Raw genomic sequence first — 13813 nt, 5'->3', positions numbered from 1 at the left:
ATTTCAGTTCTGACACATTCCCATTAGGAAAGCAAAAAATGTGAAATTGATACCGTTTCTTTTGAAAGCAGGGAGCTGATTGTGGCTGAGCAACAGAGCTGTCTTATAATCTGCTTCCAAACGTGTGGGTGTCTCTTGGGTTTCCTCAGCTATTTTATGGCCCATTTTCAAAGATTTTTGTAAAATCAGGCCAACAACGTCTGCATCCCCTACCACATCAGTGAAAAATTGGACCGTGTTTCAGAGTCATGTAAATTCCTTCTATAAGAAACATTTACATTTTACAAAGTGTAAATTTAGCAGACCACTTCACGGGGTGAATTTGTCCCTGTTTCGTCTCCCTTGTTATGTTACAGTTACCACGGGGATGGGCTGACTAATAGTTTACCATTAGTGAACAGAAAAATGAGCAGCACATATAACTGAACATTACAAAGGTTTCTTCCAGGATTGCCATGACGTGTTCAGATAGTTGATAAGATAATTCATTCTTACTGTTCCTGTATTTTCATGAGAACTTACCTGTAAGTAAACAAAACCTGAAGTCTAGTTTATGTTTCTTTATTGTATTATTATATGGCACAGTAAGTGTCATAAAGCAATCTTCTGACTTCTTGACTTTTCATATTCATTCTGAGACAGGATTTCTTGCACACATAAAATATATATAACAGCTTTCATGTCTAAGATCCTAGTAGTTTAAACACAGTTCATTTCTTTATTGGCAACATATTTTTACAGTTAGGACTTGATTGGGCTGGGAAATATTAGAAATGTGTTGACTAACACGCTGTTAAAAATATAAGATGTGTAATGTTTAAGTAATGATAGATATTCTTGGTCCGGGCTGAATGGTTGTTCATGGCCCACGATTACAACCACAGCTGATACAGCGGTTAAAAGATTGCGTTTCTCCAAAGCTACCCACGTTGCCTAACTACTAAGTTGCTCAACATGGTGGGGTAAAATGATGGCTTCACTGCAGTCTGCGGCCAGCTTCATCGGCTTTGTAGGAGTGGGACATGTCTTTTTGTACAGAACAATGTCCTCATTCAATGTGAAAGATAAGTGGGTTTTTCAAAGTGTTTTTTTAGTTGAATAAAAGTGTCTTGAAGGACAAAAAGTGTCTTTAAACCAGGGCAAGAATTAGTGACATTGATAACTGTCATGTTTGAGGTTATAAGGAAAGCAATGAAAATCTGAAGCCTGCCAGTATTTCATTCTTTTACACTACAAGACTCATGCAAGAATCTGTAAGTGACACTCAACCAGGAAAGAGCTTTCTGAACAGCTGATGTGAAACTTGAAAAGAGGCAATGTAACAAATGTAATGCGGGGGGGAGTGCTTTCATTCCAGTTCAGGAACATCTGGTTTATTGCAACAATAACTACTGTAATTATATCACTGCTGGAAAAGCTGCTCTAGGTTAGGTTAAGTTTGTGGTTTCTATAATAAACACTGCTTTGGAGGAGTGGGGGTTTCAGTATTTCAACCATGTCAGATCACGCTGAACTGAACTGTGATTTGAGGCAAAAATAACAAAATATGTAAAACATAAAAGCATTAATTCTAACCATATATTTCTTGAGATATACTCTTGGTTTATTCCTCATTATAGCAAGTGGAGGGTATGCCAAAGAAGCAAATTATTGGATGACTTGACTGTATTTCACTGATAAAAACTGAAGAAGTAATTTTTTTGGCAGACAGAAATAAGCTTATTAATACTTATACATATTGCTGTAATAAATAAACACGCATCCTGCAAAGGACATTATTCTCACTTTACATACAGGGAAAGCTACGGAGCCTGCCTTAGGTCAGATAGCAGCTTAACGGCAGAGGGTCTTCTGGTAAGAATATAGTGGATTTTGCCTGTGTGATAGAGCTTACTACCCAGGCACTGTGTGATTTCACTAGTCATTAAAAAAGAAGTGTTTCAACCACAGTGCAATGCTGTTCTATCTAATGGGAAGTCTGAATCTTCACCAGTTTTACTACAGCAGGACCAACTGAATTCTCTCAGTTGTCAAGTGTATTTCCTGAATATTATACAGCAGCAAGAAACGATTGTCTATTTTCTTGGCAACTGAGGACACTTACTGACCATAGTAATCCTGCAATCCAGTAATACTGACCATCAGTAGTATTCATAGCAGTGCCGTGGCTACACTTGGATCTGCAATGAACTAGGCATTGCACTTGAAAATTTTCTCATATACTGCAAAATATATATAAACCAGTTTGTATTCTACTCTTAAGGCATGCATAGTCTAGATTCTATGATAAATATTCTGTAAGTCTGTATAATATTTGTTTATTATATAAATACATATCAGCATGCATATAAATATATATTTATATATAAATACATATCAGTAATGTATTAAAAAAAAAAAAGGGCAAACATCTTGCTGATAAGGGGAAATAGGCATGTTGTTCCAAAATATGAATTGCCATTAAAATGCTTTGTTACTACAGAAAGGTGTGCAATAGATCCAGACCTGCCTCAGACCTTTGAGAATTTAAGAATGATGGAGAAAGAGATATTTCATTATTGTAGTTGGTTTCTCCACCTCCACCTCATGATCTGAAGTTTTTGCTGCTCTGTGTTCAGATTCACACATTTGTACACAACAGATCGAATAAAATTTGCAAGTTATGCATGTGCACCACTTTAACAGCTGACCCAGTATTCTTTCATGCTTACACTGGCAAAATATCCCCTGAGGAAGAATCAACTTACATTACACATGCAAATGTGGGTTTGTGTGTGCAGAAGACTTCTGTTTTATAAATGAAGGTTTAACACTATCTTTAGTTTTATCTCCTGCAGCTAAAATAATTTCTGCCAGCTCAGTTCTTGGAATTTAAATGATTCCTTTGCTTCAATACAGATAGAATAAAATAATGCCAGAATATCATACTCTATTTTTCTGGGTGTTATTCTACCAGAAATGTTGGAATTAATGGAGTGTAAATTGCATCACATAAGTGGCAACTAAACTGTGTTGAAGGCAGGCAAGTGAAAACATAGTGTAGTTTTCAAAGCAACATAGTAGAGAAAATAATAAAATAGTTTTGAAATTCCAACAAAAAGTAGATTTATTGTTATTTAGGGTTAGCTCTGAGTTCTCCAAGACATTATGGGGTTCAGTGCTAATGATCATAAGATTCAACAGTTTTTCTTCCATAATATTCTTTCTTTATATCTTTCATATATGTCTCTCTATATATACCACTCCTACATATACACATGAACACATACATATATATCTTGGGTGTGGGTGGTGACTCAAGTTTCTTAATTTTCATAGAAATATTTTTTCAAATACAATCACATGAGCCATAAAGGGAAAACTATCTGTGAATTGAAAGTTTCATATTTCTCACCTGTCATCTCATCACCAGTTTTAGAATTCTGGCAAGTGAGCTTCTGAAATTTTTATAAATATATACATATATGTGATCATATAATGGATACTTTTATTTTATACATGCACCTGGTTTTATTTCATAGTCTTTGACTATAGTCATTGCCACAAATGGCTTAATTCTCTGTGATTTTGTTGCAAAAAGGCTAAATCTCAGAATTACCAATGGAAGAGTAGATCATCAACTGATGTCAGTCATCACTCACCTGTATCAAGAGGACTACTGAGCAATTTAGATGAGCTGAAGTATGGAAGAGTTTGTTTTTAAGATCTATAGAAAATACAAATGGTCTGATGATGAAACAAATGAGGTGTAAGCTTGAAACCTGCTCTATATTTGTGCTAAATGCCAACTCCAACTCTGATCTGGTCCTTCAGACAGGAAAAATTCAAAAGTGAACGGTTTGCAAGCCGCTGGCAACAGCACTGGGCATGCCTTAACCATGCTAGCTTTAAAATACCACCTAGAACTGGGATGAACCCTTCACCTTTCTTTTTTTGGATGCTAAAAAATCTACATCTCTGCTTCTGCCTGCCAAGACACTGATCTTGGAAGATGTTAAATATTGCCTGGCTAATGCTAAGTGTCCTCAGATGCCTTTCTTGTCAATGGCTCTAGATACCTTCCAGCACCAGGCACTCATTCAAAAAAAGGTTAAGTTATTGCAGACTTTCCTTCAGTTTACATGTTGTCAGGAAGTCTGGTGGTACTTAGGTTTCAGTCCTGTAAAATGCTGACCTTTCTCTCCTCTTACTTCAAAATGGGGCTGGGCTATTCTGTATAATCCATACCTTGCATGGTTCCATATATAGACTAAAAAAAAAAAAAAAAAAAAAAAAAAAAAAAAAAAAAAAAAAAAAAAAAGAAAAATGTTTTGTTTTTCCTTTTTAAATAATAAAACCAAAAAAAGAATAATATCAAATAGTGGACTGAAACATGATTTAAAAAAAAACCCCCAAACCCTGAAGATGTAATTTCCCATTTTCTGGCTTTTTCTCTGTTTTTGCAGTGTTTTCCTAGTACAACTAGACAGCAGAAAAATTTGCTTGTGGTGGGCTGACTTCCTCCCTCAGTGCTCATAAGTCATCACCCATTGGTTCAAGCGTCTTTTGTCTCTGCTAAGCTCATATCAGGTTTAGTTGTGCCAAGGATGGCGCAAGCTCCTGTCCAGTGTTGGGTCCCGGGCTGCCTTGCAATGAGAGATATTTACTGGCACTGATTGCTCGTGTTTGCAGCAGCACTAGGCATGGCAAAGGTGGGGCAGCACCTGGAACTCCCTGAGATTCCCGTTTCCTCTGCAGATAGTACTGGAGATGTTTCCCTTGAGCTCTAAGGGCTTATTCGGTTCGGGACTTTTCCCTTTTAAAATGCTACTAGAGAATGGAAAACTCTCTTTTCTGAGAACAAACCAGCAAAAAAAGTTTTTAAGTGAGGCGATGAGATCTAGCAGACAAACTAGAGATCTGGGCTATTTGCAGTAATATAATAAAGCTTAACAGTTAACTGTTTTTCACCACACATAAGAGAAATATGAATGAGAACTATGATACACACAGAGAATAAAAAAAGAAAGATAATCCTAGTTCCACTTCTACAAAGATCTGAGCAATCTCATATCAAGTCTTTGACCTCTCATTTATTTTTCAGAGTTGCCATGTTGTGATGACAAGAGCTGGTTGTACTTTGGAGACTCTATCATTCACAGAAGTGCTGAAGCTGTTTTCCACACGGATACAGAATATCTTCACCCTAAGGAAACCTATGTTTTGTGGACACATTCAGAGATATATACGCTGATATTCAGACTTCATTCATGGATGATAGTGCAGAATTCTACTAGTAGCCAGGGAGACAGAGAGACTTGCAACACAATAATGAAAAAAAAAAATCTCCTCACAGTAAGAAATTCTGTAGACATCACTGCAAATGCTCATGAGGTGTGGCTTTCTTTTTTTCTTTGTTATACAACTTCAAAATGAAACATATTCATGAAAGAGGCTTCGATGGTGTGATGTGTTTTACATTCAGCACCACTTTCATGTAATAGTCTGGTCTCCTCACTACGGGTTAGAAATTCAATATAAACTCATACAATTCAGACCATGAAAGATGAAACACTGCAAAACTCCAGGTTCAGATAAGGAATCTGACCATGCAGAGTTGAATGCTGGAAAGCACCATGGGAAAAGTAAAGCATTGATACCAAGGCAAGGGCTGTACAGGACATTTAAGTGAATCTTTGGTGGCATTTCCCAGCATCTTCCATTTCATAGCAGAACCTAGCATCACTATGATAAAATGCTAAATTAGAGTTACATCTTTCTAGCTGACTACTTTTTAATGTTTTTTTACTTTTTCTTCCACTCCTTCAATTCAGAAATCTCACTTGTGTAGCCTCCAGAGAAAAACCCACAGGGGAGAGCTCATTTTCCCTTCATCAGAAAACTTAAATGTCCTTTCAGTGCTCTCCCATGGTGCATCGGCCTTTACTCTCTGGCCTGAGCTCTTGAAAGGCTGCCGTTCGCCCTGGAAGAGCTTTCCCACATGCTGTATTGTCAGGGGACTGCCTGACCGTGGTCAGTGGTTTCTGTGTGCGGACACGTAGGCGGAAAGGGGCAGAGGGGCCACACTTGAGGAGAGCGGAACAACTGCAGGAGGGAGCCTGGACCAGATCTGGGATTTGTGGGTGAAGAGCTGCTGGCCTGCCAGGATGACAGGGTCCTATGTAGACAAGTACCAATAAAGACATTAAAAGTAGAGAAAGTAGCAGCTTCTCAAATTGCAGCCCCTGGTTTGCAGAGAGAGTTTTCATTTCTCCCAGAGGCATGCAGGCAGAGTTTGTCATCTGTCCACCTCTGCTGCAGTTGCTTGGCAAGTACATAGTGACAGGATACCTGACCTGGGAAATTATTCATGCAAAAACTTCAGGCTGTCCTTCACCTGCACCTTGGTAATAGCACTGTCTTTACATACAAGCTGCTGATGTGGCTTTGAGTTCCCCCTGCCTTGTTTCTCACAAATAAATCTGGGCTGCAGAGATATTAAAAGAAATAACGAGCAGTCCCAAGCCTAAAATTCAGACACAGCCTTTCCCATAGGTGAGGTGAGTTTGAATCTGTGGTTGAGATCCATCTCTCAGGGGAAGTTGTGAAATTCTGTGTTCCTGCTGCTGACAGTCTCCCCCCACCAGCAGTGGCACACAAGGCAAAACGCAGCCTCACTAGAAGTACACATCACCATAGGCTGCAAGACTCAGGTTTCCACAATCCTTAACTAATTGAAAAATAAAGCAGGTTTGCAGTTTGGGATTTTTTGGGTTTGTTCTCTGTGTGTGTTTGTGCCAACTGTATCCAAACGATGGCTGGCAAGACTTCCTGATGGTGTAATTGAGATTTATAAGTACAGCAAGACTGAGATAATATCTAGTAATGTAATACTTTTCCATCCCTAGGCATTGACAGGAGTCGGTTCTTAACTACCGTGCAAGTTCAGACCTAAACGAGCACCCTTGTTGTGCAGCCACACAGTACCTGCAACATGAGGTGCTCTGCTGAGGGTGGAGTTTTTGAGGTGCCAAAGAGCAACCCTTAGTGCTCATCTCCCACCAAAGTCAACACAGACTAGGAACATGCAGCATCATTTAGAGGTACGAAGTATCTCAGAAGTTCCAGTTCCCTGGCTGATTCAGGTTCATATCAAAGCTATTGATACTGTGTTTAAGTCAATACCGTAGACCCTCAGTCACAAGAGGTTAGATCAGATTAAAGAATTTCAGTTTTTTAATCTATTGAATATTAAAAATGGACACTTTTGCCTTTTCATTCACACCATCTGTTCCTAGCAGGTTGTATCGGCAGTTTCAGGACAGATTAATAATTGTTCCTGTATTTGGCACACCAAGAGGTTAAAAATAAATCTCTAGCCATAGAGAAGAGTCCTAAGCCATTGATTTCTCTTACATATTTTGGCAACTTGAAAAGAAAATATATGGTATGCGCCTTCCTAGAGTTATTTCTCCCAGCCGCATGTGATATAAATAAAATAAACCTCAAGAATCTGGCTTAGAATATGGAATAACATTATGCTACAGTAATTTCTGCTGTGTTTACCACAGCAAATTTTGAATTACAGGCGTCACCATACATAATATTTAAATATTTCAATTATACCCAGAGCTCTCAACACTCTTGTTTCTTTCCCATGTTCACGACAATTTGCCAGCAACATTTAGAACAGAGCAGTCATTTTATAGCAACCTCTTTGTGTCAAGGCGTACACACTACACAGCTGTAGCTAAGATGTGTGGCATAACCCCATGCTAGAGCATCCTCATCAAGTTCTGGGGTGCCAGAAGATTGAGATAGTCCCAGGATGTCTGTCCCAAGGTTTCCCTGACCCAGGGGATCTGTGGTTTAGAGGCAGTGCTGTCAGGCCCTGAGAGGCTGAATCGCTGTCTCAATTCCTCGTGGCCACAACTGTTGGTAGGAGTGTTCCTCCTGGTGACCCTCAGTACAGCCCTGCCCAAGTGATACAGGCTGAGGAAGCAGAAGTTTATCATCTGTCAGGGTAATACAACTCTGTTAAGTTTCTGCTTTGAGAATGACCTGTCTAAACAAAAATCCAGCCTGAGAAGAGAATGAAAATTGAGGGAGAATCAATAAGGGAGCCTGCAGAAACTTTCAGTTATCTGAAGTATAAGGATGAAGATAACCACAAAACTGTTAGATGAAAATAGTGCAAGGATCAAAGATGAACTCTTCAAATGCAGATACCATGTTTTAATGTACAAATAGCAAAGAAAAATAGCTATATAAAATTGATATGGCTGCTGAAAAAAGTTTCATTAAACATCAGTGACTTTTTCACAGGATCTTGAAGTACACATAGGAATTGGACTTTTGGACAGGATGTTGATTTTCTGAACAAATTCTTTCTACAGTTATTTTTTCCTTTCATAAAGTTTTGTCTTTCCGGCTGCTATAACCAAACTTTACAGAGAGTAGCTGGCAAATAAATGTAAAATGTTGAACACATCTGAAAATCTGGTCATTATAAGGATGACAAACTGGAAGTTGAGCTCTTCTGACCAGTGAGATTCTTACAAAGTGCAATTCCCCATAGGACAGTGGGTAATAATTCTGTATTTGAGAGCATCCATGGGAGGGTGCTGTGGCAGGGAGGAGGGAGAGAATTTAATCACAGGACATTGAGACCAATTTAGAGGTGGGGGAAACTCTGATCCAGCCCACTCCTTCCAGCCTCCTCTTCCAGCCTTCTCCCAAATCTTGGGTGTTCCTGGTCTTGCTGGAGTCTCCTGCCAGTTCTAGCCTTTCCCCAGTGTGGAAAAGTAACTGGGGGAGCTGGACCATAACAGCAGCTGAGGCCAGCAGAGGAAAGGACTGGGAGTAGTGCTGGCAGTGCAGCTGGGAGTATTACATTTCCAGTCAGTGTTGACTGGAAATACATTATGTAGGGCTTAATGAAGAGCGAGGGAGGAACAAGGCATGAGGGTGGGAGCTAGCAGGGATTAAGCAGCTAGATGAAAGGTCCTTTTTTGATTGAAGGGAGGGAGCAGGAATGGGAAGACAGAATATCTTCTTCTGAGTGAAAAGAGAATTTTTCATGTAGATCTTCCTCAGTCCTTATTTCTTGAGGAATCATATTTTTATGATGTTTCTGAATCTGGGGGTTGGTGGGTCCAGATGCCTACAGAAAATCAGACATGTGCTCAGTCCTGCATGGACTTTGAACGGTTATTTTTGATCTGTGGCCATTTGACAGATTCATCTGAGGGTCAAAGAGTCCCCTAAATACACGGAAATGACCTTCATAATGTTTTGGAGATGTGGGTACTATCACCTTCATTTTAATTAAGGACTCATTAACTTGTCCAGAGTCGCAGCCTGACTCAGTGTCATGGCAAGGCAAGAATCCAGGAATCCCAGCTCGCCATCACATGCTCTGCCCACCAGCAGGACACCCTGCTGCCATATGACCTTGCGGCTGGGACGGAGTGGACAACGGATGTTTTTCTCCCTGGAAGCCAGTCAGTAGCAATGTCCACTGACAACATGCAAGATCAGATCACTCTGTGGTCAAAATAGGAAACATTATTCATTCTTCTTTTGGGACTGCAGCAAATCCCTGCATGAAAAATAGTCAGCTAGGGGGAAAAAAAAAAAAAAAAAAAGAAAAAAAAAAAGCATGCTTCAAATAAAGCTAAATGTTTTAATTAAACATTAGATTAACTCGCTCCAAAGCCACTAGCAAAAACACCACAAGCATATGCAAAAGATGGATGTTTGTGGATGGACCTACACAACCTTTTTCACAACCTTTTATATAACATTAGTACAGGCTTAGACAAAAAGTAGTCTTGTTCTTTTCAAGCCAGCATGAAGTACAGCCAGGAAGTATTAGTCATCAGAGATTTTTGGTAGTTGTAGTTTGGAATCCCAACTAGAGTGTTTGCTTTGTACAGTGCTAATAAAAGCTAAAAAATCTAAATCAAGAATTGGCCACTATCTCGGTCAAATCATATTTCTTTATAAAATAGCTTTTGACTAAACTATTACTATTAGAAAAAATTTTCCTTTTTACACCCTCACAACACAAGACAAATGCAAAAGAAACAACCCTTCCCTCTTCCCCAAGGAACTGTAACAACTTTTTTCGGTAAGATTTTGCAGGATTTCATATTAAAATATGTTCTGAATTGTGTTTTAATGGGGGAAAAAAATTACTGCTTTTGTAACCAAAATAGAACAGATGTAAAATCTTTCTCCAAAGGTTTTTACCCTCTAGAATGAAACTGAATATTTTTCATGGGTTAGAGTCTGAAAAACATTTTAAAATTTTGTAAAACAATATACAACTTTCTTCAGTTATTGGCCATTCACAACAGCACATGCATCCTGTAGGTTTCTGTGTTCTGGTCACTTTGGCAATTTCCAGTTTTGGACAAATTAGCAGTACTTTTGCACACAAACAAGATTTGCTTCTACAATCAAGATGATTTTCTGCAAAGCATTTAAGCAGTAAGTACAAATGGTTATGTGTACTTTGAATTCCTGAAATGAATCATGGAAAACTCTAACATAATAACGTGCTGTTATTAAGTGCTATACAGCTACAGTTGCTATAAAAACGAAGAAGAAATCTGAGGTAGTGAAATAAATCTTCAGCTGGTACAAATCAGCACAGCCCTACTGAAATGAAGACAGCTACACTGATTTAAACAAACTGAGATTTTGTTATGACCTATACTTTATTCACTATACCAAATAAACAGTGGCATAGGCTGGTGAAGAAACATGATTGCCCTGAAGTCCATGCTCTTCAGGCTCTCTTCAAGAAGACCTCGAGTATGTGTTTGGAAAACAGTAAAGAACATATGGTGGCTAAAGGTGCAACACAGGAGAGAGATGTGGATCAGTAGAAGTCTAAGCTCCCACGTCCTGGAGCAGGTATGGAGGTGCACAGTGAGTGTTGCCTTGAGATGGAGCTGAAGCACAAGCTGCCCTGATCTCTCCTAGCTCCTTGCCTCCTCCTGTCCCTGCTGCCTTCTCTCTTGTTAATATAACTTGTTTGTGCAGCTAGATGGTCATCTGGCCCAAAAAGCCTGTATAGGGTTAAAACTAATTTGGTAGAAGATCGGGTGGTTTTAACATGGATCAGCTTCCTGTCTCAATTCATACCTCTGCTGGTAAATGGTTAGAGGTGGTGTGGTGGCACTTAGGACAGCTTCCCTTGGTGAGAACCCTAGTAATACTGACTTAAAGTTTCCAGAAGTTATACCTGAGGAGGAGGAAAGCCCATATCCTATGGTCAAATGCTCTTGCTTGTCAATACTCAGGATAAAATGGAATGGAGTATGCTAGGAGCCTAAGGACGTGTGACTTAAGAGGCATTTGTTATTAGCTGTCCCACTCTACTCCTTGCTCCCTAGATTAGTCACCATGTCAGGAAGAAGTGGTTGTGAGATATGGCCATCCCAGCTGGGCCTTGGTACACAGGAATAATAATGTGGCCAGTACTCCGCAACGCCGTGATTAAAGGTAACTTTTTGGCAAAATTCTCCCTGATTTTATGGTCCAGAACTGGGTCCCCTGTACTGCTCAGGTACCTCAGGAGGTACCGCTTATCTCCTGCTTGTTCACCCAGCAGCTCTCACCTCTGAGTGCCACGTCTGCACGGGTATTCAAAACAGCTTGCAGGATTTGCTCCTCCTGGCCCTAAATGACTCCGCTGAAACAGATCCCTTATGATTGCTACACCGCACATGGTGTAGGCTAACAAAATACTGGCTCAACTTCTCCCAGTGGGGTGGATTTTTTCAGTATGTGATCTCCTCCCATTACTGGCAAGCAAAACAGTGATGTGTTAGCTCAAAGGCGGATCTGCCTTAAGCATCACAAACTAACACCAACCCATGAGAAGCGAGACTTCAGAGGAGGTCAATTTAATTCAGGTCATAACAGGTATGTTATTCCCAGCTTTGCAAGCTTCTGTTTCAAGTGTTAATTTGCTTAAAGAGTAAAATTATTTTAATCACAAATGCACCATTTTCAGGCATGTTGACTCTATTTTGTTCAGGATTTTGAGGAATTTCATAACAGTGCTTACATCATTGCACCCAGACACAAGGTTAACCATTGTAGAGATAAAGCATGTTTTTTACACTTGCATAAATGTGCAGCTTTCCTTTCTATTAGCCAACATTTTCCTTTTTCAATTATGAATATTTGAAATCGTGCACATTCCTTTGGGGAATGATAAAGACATTTAGCAAAAAACAATGCTGCTTCTAAGTGACACCAGAGCAGGGTGGCTGTATGTTACCTATCCATAAATGATGATCAAGACTAGATCAGAATGTGATATAAAGGAGAGGACACATGAGAGGTATGACGCTTCCAACTCTGTTCTCCACTTCATGGTAGGTCAGCTCCCCTGCATGCAGTATCTGGACAGCCTCGATTAGATACCAGTATGCTCCAAGAATTGATAACTATCCTTATGGACTCCAGTTGAAGAAGTGTGATAGCAATGATCAAGATAAAAAAATGAGACAATAGTTATTTATATGATTGACATTCTGCTTCAGTGTTTTCACACAAAGACCTCTCTCTCTGCCTGACATGCAGGCCCTGCATTCCCAACGCATTCTTGCAGCCTACACCACATCGCCGAACAATAGCGAGCCTTCTTTCATTTTCCTGCCTAGTTTCTGTGAACAGCACTCTGTTGACAACTGAGTCTGTTCTCACTCTTGAAGAATTCAAAAAATTGAACGATATAAGGACAGCCTGTGACTTCCAGGAGGCATCTTAAAGCATCCTATTTTTAAAATCGTGGTTTGGTGCTTCCTTTTCTGTTTTGTTTCTGTTTCAAAGGAAACCTACAAAAATGCAGTTACCCTGCAAATCCATCCTCAGACCAGAGAGCTGCTCTGAATACGGCACCGCTAATAGTACTAAAATGCAAATACATGGATCACTTTCTCTCTTTGACCATTCCAGAAAAGCCTTTCCCCTCTAAACGTTAACGTCAATGATGAGTGCCAAATTGACAACCCCTGTGCAATAAAAATCTTTGGCACAGGAAAAATAGATGTGTGGACATTGGTTTGCTTTCCTTGCCAAGCAGTCCCAAGCTGAAAATTGACAGGCCACATGTGAGATTAAGAAAGTCTAGCCTTTTTAACACTCATCCCAATTCCTCTCTTGTTCCCAAAGAATAATGAGTGTTGATCAGATGACAAGGACTTCATAATATGAGAAATGTGCATAAAAGACCCAGATCTTTCCTTTGTCACAGATGAGCAAACCACTCTCACCAAGACAGCGTAGTGCTTAGTCTTGCGGTTGGCAGTGAACCAAAACAAAACAGAAGAGATGGGAAATCACTGTGATGAACTTTCCAGCATGTTATGCCTTTCTTTGGTTGATGACAGACATGTATACCTGGGCAATATATCCCATAAACCATAAATGTTTATAAACCATGAGGAGAGGAGAGGAGAGGGGAGGGGAGGGGAGGCGATGAGAGGGGAGGGAATAATCTATTCCTTCTGTACCCCTGCATTTCTTGTAAAGGAATGGCTGCATTATTTCACTGAGTATGCTTCAGTCATTGGTAAATGATTCAACGATATCAGTATTACTCAGTGAAGTTGTCCATAAGTTAAGAGGCTTATTAGGTAACCTTGAAAATAGGAAACATTCCAGCAGCACTAAAAGGTCTGCCAGAGCCAAACATTTAAAATCTGTGTTTTGTCTTGACAGAACTGTTTATATGCCAGATTGCTAAAATGTTAACCATGTTCAGACACGAACTGTTTGTTGTACATACGTATTAGGAAAAGAAAAGAAAGTG

At 39.6% G+C, this 13813-nt stretch overlaps 1 long non-coding RNA gene across 1 annotated transcript in view; it reads right to left on the bottom strand.

The window, feature by feature from the left end:
- Positions 1-2168: 2168 nt before the first annotated feature.
- The window catches only part of LOC113481376, a 12971-nt gene continuing 1326 nt past the window's right edge, over positions 2169-13813 (bottom strand). Inside the window, exons 2-3 of the long non-coding RNA XR_003398671.1 lie at positions 4175-4249; positions 2169-2222 (exon numbers count right to left, since the gene is read on the bottom strand). This is a non-coding gene — a long non-coding RNA (uncharacterized LOC113481376). The remainder of the gene's footprint in view (positions 2223-4174; positions 4250-13813) is intronic.

The sequence above is a fragment of the Athene cunicularia genome (assembly GCF_003259725.1).
Source record: "Athene cunicularia isolate RWA chromosome 5 unlocalized genomic scaffold, athCun1 chr5_part3, whole genome shotgun sequence".
NCBI lineage: Eukaryota > Metazoa > Chordata > Aves > Strigiformes > Strigidae > Athene > Athene cunicularia.
Note: the sequence above shows the minus strand (reverse complement) of the source record. Positions and strands in the feature narration are given on the sequence as shown.